Below are 18,203 nucleotides of genomic sequence, written 5' to 3' on the forward strand. Positions count from 1 at the left end.
GGAATTCATTTTAAATCTTATGCTACAAGATTTTTGTTTTTTGATTAAAATGTGTTTCAAGGGAAACTCATCAGAACTCACCAGAACACACATTTTAAAATTTCCTCTTCCAAGATTTCAGTTTCCAAACAGCAATTAAAATAAAAAGACAACAAGTATCTGTACTTTCTCTTAGATATTAAGACTTCAAAACAGACTTTCAAACACCTTGCTATGGTTTATATACTATTAATTTGAAAAATAGGAACAGACAGAGACCTCCCATTCACTGGTCTGCTCCCCAAATGTCTGGGAGCCAGAAACTCAACCTGGATTTCTCATGTAGTTGACAGACTAAGCTACTTGAGCCATCACCTGCAGCCTCACAGGGTGTGTACTAGCAGAAAGCTGGAGTCAGGAGCAGAACTGCGACTGGAACCTAGGAGGCGCGAGGGTGTTCCAATCGACACCTTAACCACAGCACCAGACATGGAGCCCTCTTGCTATGGTTTAGCTATTGGTCATCCCACATTCATGGTTAAGGTTCATGTTGAGTGCTTGGTTTCCAGGCTGGTACTACTGAGAGGTGGTAGAGGGAGCTGGGGCCTACGGGAGTGGGGGCGTTCCTTTGGTCACAGGGTGCATGCCTGTGCATGGTAGTTCTCACGGGACTCCACCAGAGTTTCTCCCAAATAGGTTGTTATTTAAAGAGCAAACTTGGCCTTGCCTATTCCCTTTCTTCTTTGTTCCTGTGCTAACTATAACAAACACTCCAGCCACCATCATCAATCATCTACCATCTGGTCCTTACCAGAACTGAGCTGATGAAGGTGCCATACCCTTTAGCCTCCAAAGCCATAAGCTAAATAAACTTCTTCTCTGTAAATGATGCCTCAGGTATTTTGTTGTACTAACACAAAGCTTATACATACTTACTGAGTCATTATTAGAACATTCCCAGTTCTTAGCGTTATTAATATTATTAGGGTTCTTAATGTTCACCTAAATTCTAAAACAATGAATCTTTTCTACCAACCTAGGGGAAAAAATGCCTTTTATAATATCTACATACACATATTAATTTTTGATACCATCAATAAGTTGGCTTTTAACCAAGAAAAGATATTATAAATCACAATGAGCACACATTGACTAGGACAGAGATGATGACATCATAAAGGGAGTTACTCATATACAAAAGCTCTCGTGCCCAACACTGTGGCGCAGCTGGGTTAAGCTACTGCTTGAGATGCTAGCTAGCATTATGTGTCAAGAGTTCCAGCTGTTCTACTTCCATTCCAGCTCCCTGCTAATGTGCCTGGGAAGCCAACAGAAGATAACCCAAGTGCTTGGGTCCATGCCATCCAGAAAGGAGGCCTAGATAAAGTTCAGGCCCCTGGCTTCAGCTTGGCCCAGCCCAGTCAATGTAGCCATTTGGGAAGTAAACTGAGATGGAAGACTCTCTCTCTCTCCCTCTTTCTCTCTGTCACTTGGCTTGTAACTGTGCCTTTCAAATAAATAAAATAAATATTTTCTTTCTTTCAAAAATTTTTTTTTGACAGGCAGAGTTAGACAGTGAGAGAGATACAGAGAGAAAGGTCTTCCTTCTGTTGGTTCACCCCACAATTGGCCGCTACGGCCGGCGCGCTGCATCGATCTGAAGCCAGGAGCCAGGTGCTTCCTCCTGGTCTCCCATGCGGGTGCAGGGCCCAAGGACCTGGGCCATCCTCCACTGGCTTCCCGGGCCAAAGCAGAGAGCTGGACTGAAAAGAGGAGCAACCAGGACAGAATCCGGCACCCTGACCGGGACTAGAACCTGGGGTACAAGCGCCGCAGGCGGAGGATTAGCCTAGTGAGCCGCGGCACCGGCACACCGGGTTCTAGTCCCGGTCGGGGCACCGATCCTGTCCCGGTTGCCCCTCTTCCAGGCCAGCTCTCTGCTGTGGCCCAGGAGTGCAGTGGAGGATGGCCCAAGTCCTTGGGCCCTGCACCCCATGGGAGACCAGGAGAAGCACCTGGCTCCTGCCATCGGATCAGCACGGTGCGCCGGCCGCAGCGTGCCTACCGCGGTGGCCATTGGAGGGTGAACCAACGGCAAAAGGAAGACCTTTCTCTCTCTCTCTCACTGTCCACTCTGCCTGTCAAAAATTAAAAAAAAAAAAAAAATCCCATCATTGAAAGAACCAGATAGCTACCTGGACAAAAAGATTTCACTCGGACCCATGTTATGGCATAGCAGGTAAATCCATCACCTGTGATCCTGGCATCCCATATGGGTGCTGGTTCAAGTACCCGCTGCTCAACTTCCAATCCAGCTCCCTGCTAATGTACCTGGGAAAGCAGCAGAGGATGGCCCAAGTGCTTGGATCCCTGTACCCATGCAGGAGACCCAGTAGAAGCTCCTGAGTCCTGGGTTCTGACCCACCCAGCTCCAGCCAATGCAGCCACCTAGGGGGTGAACCAGTGGATGGAAGACTTCTCTGTCTCTCAAATAAATGAATAAATCTCTAAAAAAAAAAAAAAAAAAAAAAAGATTTCATAGGAAGGAAGACTGTAGCACATCACAGAGGACACATGGCTGAAGAATATTTTGATTTTATCCTCAGTTGATTTGAGTCCAATAGTTTTGTACATAAGCAGACAAAAGAAATGGTCAAGCCTGGCCCCTTCATACATTCTTTCTTTTCATATTGTGAAACAACAAGAGGGAGAACTGCCGTCTGTTGATTCATTCCCCAAATGCTGATATTTCGCCAGGACTGGGCCAGTCCAAAGCCAGTAGCCTAGAACTCAATCTAGGTCTCCAGTGTGGGTGGCAGAAGCCCCAGCACTTCAATCATCATCTGCTGCCTACTAGAAGATATCAGTAGGAGGCCGGATCAGAAACAGAGTAGCTGGGCCTCAAATTGGCACTCAGATATGGGACGTCCGCGTCTCAAGCAGCAGTTTAACACAAGGCGCCACAAAGCCAGCCCCTAGCCTCTACTTTTTTTTAATCCTAATGTCAGGAAGAGGGACAAAACCTTGGAAGACATATCAAACTTTTGGGGACAGTTTCTGAGTTCCACACTAATACGACAGGCAGCCAAAACAGAAGAGTGAGCAGGCCAGGTCACACACACACACACACACACATGTACACGTGCAATTAGCAAGGAGAGCTAAGTCTGACAAGTATGAAAATAATAACTGCCACTTACTAAAATTAGCATATTCTAAGGCAGGATGTTACAAAATCACCACCGCAAGTTCCTTAAAGGGAACTGGAATTTTAATTCTCCACTACATGAGATGAAAAAACCAAGTTCTAGGGATTTTTTTTCCTTTTAATTTGCATTTTATGCTGAATTTTTATGCTGATTTTATTCTCAAGCCGTAAATTTTTGTTTCTTTAGTGTCTTCTGGGATATCTTTTTCTTCTGTGCCACCCCCTCTCCCGGTTTAGAAACAATCTGTTCTTTTTCAGTGACGATCAACTCAGAGTGGCATAGGGAGCTCACGTAAGGGTTAATCCAACATGAGCTCTGCAGATACAGTGGCACATCTTGGGCGCTTTGTTAACCTGGATATGCTCAATGACCAGAGAATCTACAGCTAAACTTTGAAGCTCAGTACCACTCTTTACATTTTTAAGCATGTGCAACAGAAACTCAGTACTCTTTCTGGGCCACCAATCCTGAGTCCAACATACTGCTTGGTCTGGGCACACCTAGCAACTCCACCATTGGCACACATTGTTTCTTTAATGTGACATCTTTCAGATACTTGGTGGTTTTGGGATATGCACACCCTTGATGTGTACGTATCGCTGGACAGTTTCTTGGTGTTCTTAGAGTGAACATGAAGATTTGAACCTCTTGGTTTGCATGACTTTGTGGGGTTTTCTGGGTCAAGTGAGTAACAAACCATTAAAACCAATCACCTAAGGCCGCTTTATAGGAAGAGCCAGCAATATAACTTACCCGAACTCATTTAACTGAAAAGTGAGACTCAGCCCTAGGACTTAGGACTATTTGATTCAAAGCCTGTAATCCTTTCTCCTCTATTGTGAAAGCTCTATTTTCAGATCCATACACTGATTATGATTCATAAACTGTTTCAACTGTTAAACTTAAGGAGACTTGAGTTTCCTACAAAATCTCCAAATTTCCAGTATACACATTTAGACAAACTTCCTTATCCTATCAACAAATATTAAGATATTGTTAGAAGACAGATGAGTCTAGAAGTCTTCTTCTGACTCAAAATGAGGAATAAAGAAGGGCAGCAAACCAGGTGATTTCCTGGGTTCACTCACAGATTAATCAAAATAGGAGCAAAACAGACCGACCACAAACAACCACAAGATTATCTCTGTGGCCCCAACCCTGGTATTCAGACACTCTGGTTCCTACATTCAGCTGATAAAATAACACACAGGGTGGCAGGGCGGCGCCTGTGGAACGTATCTGCCAGCAGCCCTGATGTGACTGCTTTAGTCAAATCACTACTTGAAGGAGTACGAAATTCCAATGGAAAACTAAGCTCTTTCCTTTATATGCCAGCTATCAACCGCTTGTCTCTCAGCTCAAAATTCACCGACTGCCTGTAATGTGAAAATGGATCTGGCTCTATAAATATTTTAGTATCTTAGCTGGCAAAAAGCCACAGTTCGTCGGTAGAGGGCACTAGAGATTTTACAGGAGAAAAGGTGTTTGCTCTGTGCTTCCTCTGGGCTTGGCAGCAGCCATCTCCAACACCAGATAGAATGTAGAAAATGTGGCTTCTCAGGTGACCAGCTCCCCAGCTGAGTACAGCTTCATCAGTGCCAGGATTCTGCTGCAGCACACAGCAGCACCCAGAAGTCAACAACTATCTCTCTCAGTTTATCAGGTAAAAGGCTTTTTTTTTTTTTCTGCCGCTGCCTGCAGTGTCAGCATCCCAGATGGGTGCCAATGCGAATCTCAGCTGTTCCACTTCCAATCCAGCTGTCTGCTATGGCCTGGGGAAGCAGTGGAAGATGGCCCATGTATTTGGTCCCTTGCACCCACGTGGGAGACCTGTTAGAAGCTCCTGGCTCCTGGCTTCGGATCAGCACAGCCTCTGGCAACTGTGGCCATTCGGGGAGGGAACCAGCAGACAGAAAACCTCTCTCTGTTTTACTCTGTCTGCTTCTCTGTAACTCTGCCTTTCAAATAATAAATACATAAATCTTTAAACAATTTATTTATTTGAAAGGCAGAGAGAGAGAGAGAGAGAGAGAGATATCGATCTTCCATCCTCTGGCTCAGTCTACAAATGAAACCCTTGCCCCCATTCTGTAGGGAAAAATTCTGAGCAATGCCAGAGGGTAGCTTTCCAGTAAGTTCCACTAGCATGGCACCATGCCCCTCTCTAGACAAGTTGGGGAAGGGGAACAATCGCTCTCCTAACACTAAGAACCATGAAAAAAGAGGTATGGATTTGGTATACCTATTTGGGGTTTTGCAGGCAATGTATATCACATTTACTACCTCAGCCAACCTACAAAATGAAGCAGGGGACGAGACGTCTGAATATCTATTGCACAAATAAAATGAACTGAAGATTTTAAATAAATAAAAAAATTTTTAAATACCACTAAAGTTTCTAAAGAGCAAAAAATCTACACTTTTCACAGAAGTAGAAAATGACCACAAAAAAGGAATAGAAGACAGTGGCAGATTAAACACTGAAAAGTTACATCAGTGCCTTCTGGGTTTTTAGACTTTACTTATTTATTCATTTAACACTCGTTCATTCACTTATTTAAGAGCCACAGAGACAAAGAGCTCTCATCTGCAGGTTAATTCCCCAAATGCACACAACAACTGTTCAATAGTCTGTGACCCAAACCACAAGCCAGAGACTCAATTTAGGTCCCCCAAACAATCCAGGTCACTCAAGCCATCACTGCTGCCTCCCCGGGTCAGCACTGGCAGGCAGCCGGAGTCGGGATCTGGATCCAGGAACCAGATGCAGGGACTCTAGTATGGAATATGGACGCAGACTTCCAAACCACTAGGATCAACACCTGCCTATGGAGCTGTTTTTTTTTCAATGGACATTAGAATCATACTCTAATTACTGAAACATTAAAAAGGAAAACAAAATAGCACTGAAAGTTAAGTGTTTAATGACTCCAAAATGAAATGGATGAAACTGTCAGTAACCACCATTATGAGAAGGGTGTCTATAAAGAATAAAAGATACATTACTCTTCAAGTAATGTTTTATAGCATTACCAAAAGTCATTTCACATGGATATTTCTTTTTATAAAAAATGTTTTTCTTACTTGAGAGAGTCCAGGGGACGATGCATGTCCCGGGGGCGTGGCCGCAAGATTTGGATGCCCCTTGTTTACCTCATGTGCTGAATAAGGGGAAGGGGTTGAGGGTCCCTGCTGTCTTGCAACTTGTGTTACCTGTAAGGAAATTAAAATTCATTTTAATGAATTTGAATTTCTTATGAATTCATATGATTCATAAGCACCATATACTAGTAACTCAAGTTTAATAAATAGTTAAATTGATTAGCATATTTTATGAAATTGAATTTTTCTCTTAGAATGTACACTAAAGTATCAGACTGAATAAAGGCTTACATTTTCAAAAATGCAAAAATAAAACTTAAGGAGAAAAATGTGAATATTTTTATCAATTTGATAAAACATTTAAAAAAAAAAACATATTTCTTTGAAAGGCAGAGAGAGAAAGACAGGCAGACAGATAGAGAAAGAGGAAGAGACAGAGAGATCTCCTATGCCCTGGTTCATGCCCCAAAAGCTGAGGATGAGCCAGGCCAAAGCCAGGATCCCAGAACTCAAACTTGTTCTTCTACATGGATGCCAGGGACCCAAGAGTGCAAGCCTTGATCTGCTGTATCCCACAGTGCACACTGCCAGGAAGCCGAAACAGGAAGCAGAGCAGAGCCTTAAACCCAGGTACTTCCCAAGCAGCGACTTAACTATTGCATGCAACATCTGATCCTAATAAAAGATTCTTGAAGCATGAAATCAAAACCAAAAACCTTAAAGGAAAAAGATGCCAAGTGAAAGAAGCCAGACTTGAAGCAACATTTGGTGCCATTTTACCAAAGAAACAGAAAATAGATAAATGATTGCAAGGGGAAAGAGATGACCAAACAAGGGGCACAGAATTTTGGGAGTGATCTAACTTTTCTGTGTGTTGACTATCCTGACAAGTACCTGAATGGTTTGTGTGTCTCAAGACTCAGAATTACACACTAAAAAAGAAGAATGTTTTATCTATTATACTTCCATAAACCTGAATCCAAAAAGAGGCAAAGATACTTAAGAGAAAAATTAATTACGTTTTTGTCTTTAAAAAGTACATCTAGGGGCTGGGCACTGTGGCGTACCAGGTTAAACTTCCATTTGCAAGGCCAGCATCCCATTATCAGAGCACCAGTTTGAGTCTCAGCTGCCCTAATTCTAATTCAGCTCATTGCTGAAGCACCTGGGTAAGAAGCAGAAGCTGGACCAATATTGGGCCCCTGCCACCCAGAGACCTGGGTGGAGTTCCTGCCTCTTGGCTTCGGCCTGGCACAGCTGTGGCTGTTGTGGACATTTGGAGAGTAAACTAGCAGATGCAGGATCTCTCTTTCTCTCTGTCACACTGCTATTCAAATAAAATTATTTTCAAAACGGGAAAAAGTATATCTAAATATACATGTACATGAGCACACATAGATTTCTATCTACATATGTCTTTGTGTGTAAGTATAATATGCACACACATATACATACACATATGTAAAATTTTTAGATCTATAAGAAAACATATCAAAATCTTAAAGTATTATAAGCATGTCTTTCTTTTCTTATTTACATTTTCTAATGTGCCAGTCATGAATTGGTACAATAGGAAAAATAATTATTGGCATATGTTTTTATGTAACCAAAAATTACATCTTTTGCCCTTTGGTTAGAAATAAGTTTCCATAAGCCAGAACTGACATGAAACCACTTCACTCAGAGCTCTACCCAGAGCCCACCAATCAATCTTAGACAAGGAGGAAGAGGGAAAAGAACAACAACAACAACTAAGGGTCAACAGGCTGGTGCAGCAGGTTAAGTCACTGTCTGCAACACAGGCACGCCACATCAGAGTGTTGGTTCGAGTCCTGCCTGCTCCACTTCTACCTAGCCCTCTGGAAATGCACCTGGAAATGGCAGCTAAAGACTGTCCTAGTGCTCTGGCTCCTGTCACCCATGTGGGAGACCTAAGTCCAGCAATGGCAGCTTTTTTAGAGTGAACCAGTGTAAAAAGATCTCTCTAACTCTGCCTTTCAAATAAATTTTTAAAAAATAAATTTAAAAAATAACAAAAAACTAGTGGCACTCATCATTCAAATAAATGAACGGCAAAATCCAATAGTGCATATTTTCAGAAACGTTAACTAAAGACATTAAAAATACAAATTTATGACCTGTTATCAACAGATACCAAAATATCAAATAATCAGGAATCTAAAAATATATATAGTCTTGGGGCCAATGCTGTGGCATAGTGGGTAAAGCTTCTGCCTGCAATGCCGGCATCCCGTATGGACGCCGGTTTGAGTTCCAGGTGCTCTACTTCTGATCCAGACCTCTGCTATGGTTTGGTAAAGCAGTAGAAGATGGCCCAAGTGCTTGGGCCCACGCACGCATGGGAGACCTGTTAGGAGCTCCTGGCTCCTGGCTTCGGATCGGCATAGCTCCAGCCATTGCGGCCAATTGGGGAGTGAACCAGCAGATGAAGACCCCTCCTCCCCCTTACCCTCCCTCCCTCTCCTTCTCTCTGACTCTTTCAAATAAACAAATCAATCTTTTTAGAAAAATAATATTTTCTAAGAGTTACTCAAATTTTAGTTGAAATTTGGTTATTATTTACAGCAACTTCATTAGCACTGAGCCAGTCCTATCTCTGGAATACAGTTCTGTTATCTTTCTTTTCTCTGTATGGTTTACTTTTTCTCTGGCCAAGACATTCCACCTGCATTATACAATGTGAGTATGATACTCAAAAATAAAAACGTAGTGCTTTATGCAGTGTGACACCTCCCACAGGGACTCTTCGAACTGGAGTACAGTGAAGCCTAGAGATGTTTATTTTATGTAGCATTTTGTTTTGGGAAGATTTTGTTAGAAATTCTAGTTTTTATATTGTTTTGATTCAGATTTATGTTCTTTGGACTGCTTTTGCCAAGTTTGGTGGTGATCGCGCTACTGGATAACCCAGTACAAAATGACTGCTGCATAACTGTTAGCTATTGACCCACTATTTAGGAGAACTGAAGGACGCACACCTCAGGGGTGTGCATGTTAAGCTACTTTGTCATTGAGGTTGTCTTTAAGGAAACAACGCCCACATGGGATGCCGGCACTGCAGGCAGCGGCTTTACTGGCTATGCCAGAACACCAGCCCTGTACTTGCAGTTTTCAGAAAAACAAATAATCTGATGATTACTAATCTTTCTCATGAATACTTTACATAATTCTTTCAGTGTTTGTCAGTTTGCAGAAGTACCATTTCTAAAGTTCTAAAGACCATATATATATACACATATATATACATATACATATATATATATATTATATATATTTATATATATAATATATATATATATAATTTTTTTTAATTACAGAGAAGGAGATGGTAGAGAGAGAAGTCTTCCATCCCCTGGTTCACTCCCAAATTAGCCACAACGGCCAGATCTGCGTCAATCCGAAGAGAGCTTCTTCCAGGTCTCCCAGGACTTGGGCCATCTCCTACTGCTTTCCCAGGCCATTACAGAGATTTATGTCTTCAAAAGGTAGAGTTACAGAGAGGCAGAGGCAGAGGCAAAAGCAGAGAGAGAGGTCTTCCATCCGCTGGCTCACTCCCCCAAACGGCAGCAACGGTAGGAGCTGTGCCAATCGAAGCCAGGAACCTGGAGTTTCTTCCCGGTATCCCATGTGGGTACAGGGAGGCCCAAGGTCTTGGACCATCTTCTACTGCTTTCCCAAGCATATTAGCAGGGAGCTGGATCTGAAGTGAGCAGCTGGGACCACATGGGATGCCAACAATGCAGGCAAAGGCTTAACCAACTACACCACAGTGCTGTCTCTTGTTCCAGTATTCTATATCCTTACTGTATGCAGCAACTTTACCCGCTATGCCACAGCACCAGCCCCACAAAATATTCTTAAAAAATAATTACTGAATCTTCTCTTCTCTGATTGACTTATTCTGTACATGGACCCTGGTATACATTTATTAAATCTTCACAGATGCACACTTCAGAGTAGAACAGCAGAGTTACAGAACATGCCTATTTCACTTCTCTCACTTGTTGTTCCAATTCAGATATTGTTGTAATCCAACTGCTTGAAAGGCAGTATCCAGAAGTTTCACACAAAGAAATAAAAACTATGTTTTCCTGGTACCTGAAAAATATTACTACATATCATTATGAAGGCAAAGAGCAGAGGTAGAGTAGCTGACTATGGCAACTACTTAACCATATACATAGCTAGAAAGACTTCTATTTACTAAATAATATTAATCCTAACATGTGTAATACTAATAACATTAATCCTAACATGTGTGTGTACGTGCTTTACTTAAAAGATACTGCCAGGAAACTTTGTGCTAACAGATACTCCATTTTTGCATTGGCTATAACATGGAAATTCCAGAATTCTCATTCAACTACTGTGGAAATGCAAGTTGGTACAATCACTTTGGCCAACAATTTGGCATTAGCTAGTAAACTTGAAAGCAGTTGCGTCCTATAACTCAGTTGTTCCACTGCTGGATATACACCTGTGAAAAATTAACCAGACTGTACCAGCATACATGTACAGAAACATTCATAGCTGTGTTTTTCTATATAACACCAAACTGAGAGAAAAGACTCAACTGCTCAATAGAATGATCAATGTGTAAATGGTTTCCCACACAGAAACAATAAAAAACTAGAACACAAGGGCCAGCACTGTGGCATAGCGGGTAAGGCCATCGCCTGCAGCATTGGCATCCCATATGGGCTGGCTGCTCCACTTTTGATCCAGCTCTCTGCTATGGCCTAGGAAAGCAGCAGAAATTGGGGTCAATATTGTGGTACAGTGGGTTAAGCCTCTGCATGCAATGCCAGCATCCCATGTGAACACTGGTTCAAATTCAGGCTGTTCCACTTCTGATCCAGCTCTCTGCTAATGGGCCTGGGAAAGCAGTGAAAGATGGCCCAGGTCTCTGAGCCCCTGCCATCCACAAGGGGGACCTGTATGGAACTCCTGGCTCCTGGCTTTGGCTTGGCCCAGCCCCAGCTGCTGTGGCCATCTGGAGAGTGAACCAGAGATGGAAGATCTCTTTCTTTCTCTCTCTTTCTCTCTCCCCCCACCCTTCCCTCATCAACAAATAAATCATAAATTAAATAATAAATAATCCTTAAAAAACTTTAAATATATACACAGGAAGGCAGAGTGTAAATACAGCTTCATGGGTATTTAATAACACCAAATACAGAATTTATATATGTACATGTAGACCTGTGACTGGCATCTAGACACAAAGGCACTGACAGAATATAGATATACTATTAAATATTATATACATACAAAGAACCAATTTTTTTTATTTAAAAAGTAAAGTACTCTTTTAATAAGAACATAACAAAACAAAGTTTCAGGACTGTTTTCAAGTAAATTAATTAAAAAAATTTTTTTCTTAAGAGATGGGAGACACACACACACATACAAACACAGAGAGCTCCTGTCTGCTGGTTCCTACCCAATGACAGCATGACAGCACATGGGAAACAAAATAAAGCCAGGAGGTAGAAACTCAATCTGGATCGCCCACGTAAGTGGCAGAAATCCAATTACCTGAACCATCACTGCTCCCTCATGGGCTTTGCATTAGCAGGAAGCTGAAGTCAGGAGACAGAGCTTGGATTCAAACCTTACCTTTCTGCTAGGCTAAAGACCTATCCATCAATTAATATTTTTTGGCAACAAATGGTTCATATAAAGGTAAAAAGCATATGGTTTATGTTTGAGGAGTCATCTCCTCCTTTTTTATCTCAAGATACATTTCCTTAGTGAGATCATCTAAAAAGATTCCAACAGCTGCAACTCCCACATGGAAATAACTAAGTTCAATTTGGGGTAGTCTGGAATGATCCCAACCCTTTTCTTACTTTGCTAAGTTAAATATTCTACACTCCTTGAATAGCAGAATAGATAAAGTTTTTCTCATTCATTACTTTTACATATCTTCCTGACTCTTTAGATCATTTACTTCCCAAAAATCTACAGATTATGGGAAACAAAAGCTGGTTTGTCTGCACAACTAAGGGCAGCACTACAGCAGCTACGAGGCAGTTTTATTTAGTGTCATGACGTTCCTCAAATTTTCTGACACATTACCACCAATCCCCACTAACCATCAAGAAAAGAGAAATGGCTTTTTCCCTAACTCCACATTTATTAAGCTGAACTCTATGACATGCCAGATATTCAAGTACATTTTCTAGTTTAAAAAAAAAGGCAATTCTACTCGGTTCAAGTAATACAGTGACCCTTCCTATCCTCAGGGATCACTTCCAGGATACCTCCAGCCTCCTGAGAGAGTACCAGAATGTTTGGATGCTCAAATCCTTTACATAAAATGGTGACGTATTTACATATAAGCTACACATATCCTTCCATATACTTTAAATCATCTCTAAACTATTTGCAATTCCTAATAATATAAAAGCTACGTAGCTGTTACACTGCATTGTTTAGGGAATAAAGATAAGAAAAAATAGTCTATAAAACTTATATGAAGATGCGAAAATTTTTTCTAACATTTTCTACACATGTGGCTACCAGGGCAGGCTCCTTACTACTTAAAAATACATGTCATGTACAATGCCAATAGTAGTAGGTTCTACTATGAACTCACCACAGAGTTCAATTAAAAGGGTTTCTGATTCACATGTAGTAACTGGTCAATAAACAAGAAAATAATTAGCTGTTTTATCAGTTAACATCTGACTGGCTACCAGAGATCAGCAATAATGCCAGCAACACTTAAAAAAAAAAAAAAAGGAAAGAAAAGAAAAGAAGATCAGGAAAATTCCATCTGGTAATTCAGATTCCTGGGACCATCTAACATCACGACTGGATTCGATTCCTACTCCAGCTCCTGACTTCAGCTTCCCATCAATGTAGACGAGGAGTCAGCGGTGATGCATAAAGTAATTGGGTCCCTGCCACTGATACGGGAGAGCTGGAATACAACCATGGGCTCTGGCCCTGGCCTCGCCCTGACCATTGTGGACAATTATGGTGTAAACCAGCAGATAGGAGCCAATTCTGTCTGTCCCAGAAAGAAAGGGGAATGAGGGAAAGAGAAGGAAGGAGGAAGAAAATCTGCCATCCAAAAAAATGTCAAGGCATAAAAGGTAACAGAGAGTGGATCCTATATGAGTCCTCGGGTGCCAGCCAGTGAATGGCTGTAAGCGATTTCTAAAATGGCTCTCAATATTTCTCTTCCTGGATAACACAACTGTATAATTCCCTCCCCTTAAGTACTGACTGAGGGGCCAGTGTTGTAGAACAGAGGGGATTCAGCTGACTCCTGCATGGCCAGCATCCCATATTAGAGTGCTGGTTGGAGTCTCAGCTGCTCTATTTCCAATCTAGCTCCCTACTAATGAGCTTGGGAAGAAGAGGAAGATGGCCAAGTATTTAAGTCTCTGCAACCCATGCAGGAGACCAGGATGGACTTCCTGGCCTCTGGCTTTTGGTCTGGCCATTTGATAGTGAACCAGCAAATGGAAGATCAATCTCTCTCTCTCTCTCTCTCTCTCAACTCCTCTCCTTCTCTGTTACTCAGCCTTTTGAAAAAAAAAAAGAGGAAGAGGATAGGATGATGACGACAACAACAACAACAACACTACTACTACTACAAATAATAATGGTAGAGCCACAGAAGTGGAAAGGGGCAGGTGCTGGGCCTGACACAGTTGTGGATACCCTTATTCCAGTTCAGAGTGCCTGAGTTGCAGGCCCAGCTTCATGCTAACGCATGCCCTGGGTGGTGGCAAGTGAAGGCTCAAATACTGAGGCTTCTGCCACCACGTGGGCGATCTGGACTGCCGGCTTCAACACAGTGTAGTCCCAAAAGATGCAGACACTAAGAGAGTGAACCAGTAGATGGGAGTGCTCTTGCAAACATGTTCTTTCACTCTCTCTCCCTTTCAAATAAATAAATAAGTAAAATTTTAAAGCTTCAAAAAAAGATATCAAGGGCCGGTGCTGTGGTATAGCAGGTAAAGCCACCACCTGCAGTGCCAGCATCCCATATGGGCGCTGGTTTGAATCCCAGCTGTTCCACTTCCGATCCAGCTCTCTGCTGGAGATATATATATATACATATATATCCATATTCCTTATCAGTGGACTCAGCTCTGGGTCCTGACTCCAGCTTCCTGCAGACCCTGGGAGACAGGGATGATAGTCCAAGTAACTGGGTTCCTGCTACCCACATAGGGTATCTGATAAAATGCTTGACTTTTCTAACAGGCTTTAATGACTTTTCTCCCACAAATCTTAACACCCAACCCAACTACCAAGAGTCTGATAATAATCTAAAGCTATAAATATTATTATACTTCTGTCCTTATTTTGCCTATAAATGTATCTCATAATCTATGAATTAGCCTTTCAAATTCTCTTTCTATGAACAAATCTGAGGTAAATACTTGAAACATGCTCTTAATCAATTTTCTAGATTTTTCTGAAAAATTATGAAAAAATGCTTATTGAATAAAGATTAAAAATGCATACCATGACTCAACTAAAAATTAACAACACAGTCAAAGATTTTCAGGGATTTGTAAAAACTAAAGAAATTAAATATCATTCTATTGAACACTCTGTATCCCATATGGCAATAAAACAACCATAGAGCCAACAGCTTACATGTACAATGGACAAACTTGCTAATCCATCACAGTCTCTTGTCTATAGGATGCCTTTGACAGCCAAATGCACTTTTAAAACATAAAAAAGAAATTTTATGAAGTAAAAGTTAAGTACTCAAGGTCTACCAAAGCTTACATTACAAAATGCCCTCCCTATTCATGTCATCAACTTCATGGCATTAATAAATCGATGCCTTGAAAAATAATGATCTTCGTTTCTTTTTCCTTAATTACAACTCCATTTACTACAATGTTAGTTATGAACATTCAATTTCCAAAAAGTTATTTTATATTGATCCATATTAGTTGTTTTAAACAAATATGAAACTTGGGGCTGGCGCTGTGGCGTAGCAGGTAAAGCCATTGCCTGCAGTGCCAGTATCCCATGTGGGCATTGTTTTGAGACCCAACTGCCCCACTTCCAATTCAGCTCTCTGCGATGGCCTGGGAAAGCAGTGGAGGATTGCCCAAGTCCTCGGGCCCCTGCACCTACACGGGACACCTTGAAGAAGCTCCAGGCTCCTGGCTTCAGATCAGCCCAGCTCTGGCCATTGGAACCATTTGTGGAGTGAGCCAGCAGATAAAAGACCTACCTCTACCTCTCTACCTCTCTCTCTCTCTCTCTCTCTCTCTCTCTCTGCCTCTCTGTAACTGTGCCTTTCAAATAAGTAAATAAATCTTTTAAAAAACATATGAAACCCTAATAAAATGGTCCTGATGGAAATATTCCATAGTTTGAAGAGATATATTTCTGGGAACAGCACTGTGGTGTAGTATGTTAAACCTTTGCCTGTGGCACCGGCATCCCATATGGGTGCTGGTTCATGTCCCAGCTGCTCCTCTTCCAATCCAGCCCTCTGCTAATGGCCTGGCAAAGCAGTGGAGAATAACCCAAGTTCTTGGGCCCCTGCACCCATGTGGGAGACCTGGAAGAAGCTCCTGCCTCCTGGCTTCGGATAGGCCCAGCTCTGGTCGTTGCAGCAATTTGGGAAGTGAACCAGCAGACAGAAGATCTTTCTCCTTCTATTTCTCTTTCTTTCTTTCTCTTTCCTTCTGTCTGTAACTCTGCCTCTCAAATAAATAAATCTTAAAAAAATAAAGTGAGGTGTATTTCTAAAGTTCTCTAAGGAACTTGATTATTATTCTACTGTTTTCCTATCTGAGAAATTAAAAATCCATTTATAACTGGCATTAACACAGAGCACCCCTCTATAGACTTAACACTAATACATTATTGAAGGAAAAAAGTCAAGTAAATACATATTAAATGTTTTAATTAGTATGTGATTTAACAGTTAATGAGCAAACTTACATTAAATATTAACATGGAATACTAACTTTCATAAATGTGATTTATCAGCAGATATTAAGATGGACAGAAAAACAGACTTAGAATTTTCAAGAAGCAGGGTACAACAGAGCTTCCACACATAAAAATGCTTTTCAAAACCTATGCCAAGATGGAAAGGTAAGTAAATTTTTTTTTTAAGATTTATTTATTTATTTGAAAGAGTTACAGAGATAGAGGGAGAGAAAGGGACAGAGATAGAGCTATTCCATCTGCTCGTTCATTCCTCAGATGGCCACAACAGCCAAGGCTGGGCCAGCCCGAGTTGGGAGGCAGGAGCTTCAGCAGGGTCTCCCACATGGGTGGCAGAGGCCCAAACATTTGGGCCACCTTCACTGCATTTCCCAGGGCATTAGCAGGGAGCTAGACTAGAAGTGCAGCAGCTAGGACTCGAACCAACACCCATGTAGGATACCGGGATTGCAGGCAACAGCTTTCCCATTACGCCCCAATGCCAGCTCCAGTAGGTAAAATCTAAATAAGGCAGTGTCCTTTAATGCATTTCGAGTCACAAACAATGAGTTATTTCCATATACTAGAAATCAAGGATGGAATACAACACAGCACCCTTGAAAGGGCTAACTTGGCCCCGACTACAAAAAGGAATCCTATCAGTGATAGTGCTCAAATGCTCTTAAAAATTCAGTGAACAAAGGCAATACATTTATATATCTATTATTCTGCAAAGTAGATTCATACCTTTCATCATATATTCTTTTTTTTAAAATATTTTATTTATTTATTTATTTGACAGGTAGAGTTACAGACAGTGAGAGAGAGAGACAGAGAAAAAGGTCTTCCTTCCATTGGTTCACCCCCAAAATGGCCACCACGGCCGACCCTGTGCCGATCCAAAGCCAGGAGCCAGGTGCTTCTTCCCGGTCTCCAACGCAGGGGCAGAGCCCAAGCACTTGGGCCATCCTCCATTGCCCTCCCGGGCCACAGCAGAGAGCTGGACAGCAAGAGGAGCAACCGGGACTAGAACCCAGTGCCCATATGGGATGCAGGCACCGCCACAGGCGGAGGATTAACCAAGTGAGCCACGGCACTGGCCCCCTTTCATCATATTTTCAAAGAAGTCCTAATCCCAAAAAGTAGAGTATTGCTTTTAACCTTCCTTGTAAGAGTTAAAAGAAAAAAAAGAAGCAGCTGGCCACACAGTAAAATAATAATACTTCACAGGGAATATAAAGTCAAATAGACTGTTTACAAATTACATTAATTTCTCTGAACTCCATCTGAAAGCTGCCATAAGGATTAAACCGTATCACAAATAGAAGCATTTAGCACAGCACCTGGAACACAATTATCACTCAATAAATAATAACAATCCAACTTGAGCTCAAATCAAGCCTCTAAAACTTACTAGCTGAATGGCTTTAGGCAAGATATTTCACCTCTAAGAAAGAGGAATGAAGCCGGCGCCGTGGCTTAACAGGCTAATCCTCCGCCTTGCGGCGCCGGCACACCAGGTTCTAGTCCCGGTCAGGGCACCGATCCTGTCCCGGTTGCCCCTCTTCCAGGCCAGCTCTCTGCTGTGGCCAGGGAGTGCAGTGGAGGATGGCCCAAGTCCTTGGGCCCTGCACCCCATGGGAGACCAGGAGAAGCACCTGGCTCCTGCCATCGGATCAGCGCGGTGCGCCGGCCGCAGCGCGCCTACCGCGGCGGCCATTGGAGGGTGAACCAACGGCAAAAAGGAAGACCTTTCTCTCTGTCTCCCTCTACTGTCCACTCTGCCTGTCCAAAAAAAAAAAAAAGAGGAATGAAATTATACCTACTTTATACAGTTGTTGCAAAGATTAAATGAATTAGTAGACATAAAATGCTTATAACAGCACAAGGTATATAACAAGTGTTACTGATGATAGTGAAAAAAAAAAGTCCTATAAATTCTGTCAGTTTCTTCACATTCAATTC

General features: G+C 42.0%; 1 protein-coding gene across 10 annotated transcripts in view; it reads right to left on the bottom strand.

Annotated features, from left to right (window-relative positions):
- Positions 1-18,203, bottom strand: part of EIF4G3 (eukaryotic translation initiation factor 4 gamma 3) — a 366,352-nt gene that overhangs the window by 234,059 nt on the left and 114,090 nt on the right. For 9 of the 10 annotated variants that reach the window (XM_062190571.1, XM_062190570.1, XM_062190569.1 and 6 more), the window contains one exon: positions 6,273-6,401. The exons of the other annotated variant lie outside the window; for it this stretch is intronic. The gene's annotated coding sequence lies outside the window, so the exon portion shown is untranslated. The remainder of the gene's footprint in view (positions 1-6,272; positions 6,402-18,203) is intronic. 10 annotated transcript variants of the gene reach the window in all.

Source organism: Lepus europaeus, chromosome 5 (assembly GCF_033115175.1).
Source record: "Lepus europaeus isolate LE1 chromosome 5, mLepTim1.pri, whole genome shotgun sequence".
In the NCBI taxonomy this organism is placed as follows: domain Eukaryota; kingdom Metazoa; phylum Chordata; class Mammalia; order Lagomorpha; family Leporidae; genus Lepus; species Lepus europaeus.